We start from the raw sequence: 1,936 nt of genomic DNA on the forward strand, positions 1-1,936 counted from the left end.
TTTTTGTTTTTCTGTTTTCGTATATTGGATGAGGGAGGTAAAGGAGTATCTCAGTTGCTTCTGGTCACTCCTTTCATAGTCATTACTGTTTTGTTTCTTGTAACTCAGGTTAGATTTTGGTTTCTTTTGCTCCACTGCAGAAAACAAGCCTGAAGAGGTAGAACAGGGGGAAAGACCTCACAGCCAGATCTGCTGGGTTTTGAAAAGTGATGTTTCTTCCCCTTGAAGGGGAAAAGAAAAAGCTTTTTTCATTGGTATATTTAAAGTTCCCCAACTACAGGGAGGTACCAATTTTGGACAAGTGCCACTGCAACGCAGAATACTCAGAGAACCTGAACTTTTAAACTCTGGAGGCCTGAAATTTACTATCAGCCAATATCATTCTGTCTGGTGTTGCAAAAGAATATTGGGTGCTGCAAATAGGATCTGAAGGGGTAAACTTATTAAACCCATTAAATCTGAAAAAAGAAGATTATGTCTTCTTATTGATTGTACTCTCTTGTCATTATGTTATATCACTTTTTATCCCTGGTAATTTTCCTTGATCTGAAGTTACCTTGTCTGATAATATAGCCAATCCAGCTTTAATTAGTGTTAGTATGGTATATCTTTTACTATCCTTTTTTTTAACCTACCTATACGATTATATTTAAAGTGAGTTTCTTGTAAACAGCATTTAGTTGAGTCTTTTGGTTTTAAAAAAGTTCCTTATTGATGATCTTTATCTTTTAATTGGTGTCTTAGACCATTTACATTTAATGTAAATAATGATACATTCAGATGAAGGCTTACCATTTTATTCTTTCTTTTTTTCTTGGTTACCTCTGCCTTTTGCTCCTCTATTTCTCATTCCATGCCTTCATTTGGATTATTTAAATAATTTGTAGTATTCCATTTGAATTTATCAATTGAGTTGTTTTTTAAAAAATGTATATTTCTTTTATATAACACCAGTTCTTAAAGAGACTCTCCTTTCCCCCATTCAGTGGTCATGGCACCCTTGTCAAAAATCAGTTGACTATAGATGTATGGGTTTCTTTCTGGACACTCAGTTCTATTCCATTGCGCTATATATCTATTCTTATGCCGGTACAACAATATGTGGATTACTGTAGCTTTGTAGTAAGTTTTTAAATTGGGCAATGTGAATCCTCCAACTCTGTCTTTTTCAAGATTGTTTTGGCTCTTTGGGGTCTCTTGCAACTGCATTTAAATTTAAGGATTACCTTTTCTATTTCTGCAAAAATGGCCATTTGTATATTGATAGGGATAGCTGCAAAAATGGCCATTTGTATATTGATAGGGATAGCATTGAATCTGTAGAATGCTTTGGGTAGTATTGCCATCTTAACAATATTAAGACATCCAATTTATGAACATGGCATGTTTTTTCATTTATTTAGGTCTTTAATTTCATTCAGCAATGTTTTATAGTTTTCAGTATACAAGTCTTACATCTCCTTGGTTAATTTTATTCCGACTCACTTCATTCTTTTTGATGCTATCATAAATGGAATTGTTTTCTTAATTTCCTTCAGAGATTGTTCATTGCTAGTGTATAGAAACACACTGATTTTTATATGTTGATCTCTTAGAGTTCCTATTGACATAGATTTATAGTTATGGTTTCATGCATTTGAATTTTTTTTAAGATTTTTATTGGGGAATTGGGGGATGGGAACAGCTCTGGGGAATTGGGGAAGGGGAACAGACAAGTTGCTACCCTTTTTGTTCTTCAGTCTCTTTGTGGAGGACGTTGCTTCACTGGCCCAAGTTGGCACCATCATTGTGCTCTTCCCGGGTGAGGCAGATCAGTTGCCGGCTTCTGGATGGCCGCTCACAGCGGCTGCTGGCCGCTCACGCTGGCTGCTGGCTACACGGTAGCCCATGGCAACCCACTGCAGCAGGGGCTGCAGCCAACACCGTCGCTGGCGAC

At 36.8% G+C, this 1,936-nt stretch overlaps 1 protein-coding gene and 1 pseudogene across 6 annotated transcripts in view; both read left to right on the top strand.

Annotated features, from left to right (window-relative positions):
• Positions 1–1,818, top strand: part of LOC109396387 (etoposide-induced protein 2.4 homolog pseudogene) — a 4,046-nt pseudogene extending 2,228 nt beyond the window's left edge.
• PHF8 (PHD finger protein 8) overlaps positions 1–1,936 on the top strand; it is a 137,531-nt gene that overhangs the window by 101,172 nt on the left and 34,423 nt on the right. The window lies entirely within an intron of this gene.

Source organism: Hipposideros armiger, unplaced genomic scaffold (assembly GCF_001890085.2).
Source record: "Hipposideros armiger isolate ML-2016 unplaced genomic scaffold, ASM189008v1 scaffold_518, whole genome shotgun sequence".
Lineage (NCBI taxonomy): Eukaryota > Metazoa > Chordata > Mammalia > Chiroptera > Hipposideridae > Hipposideros > Hipposideros armiger.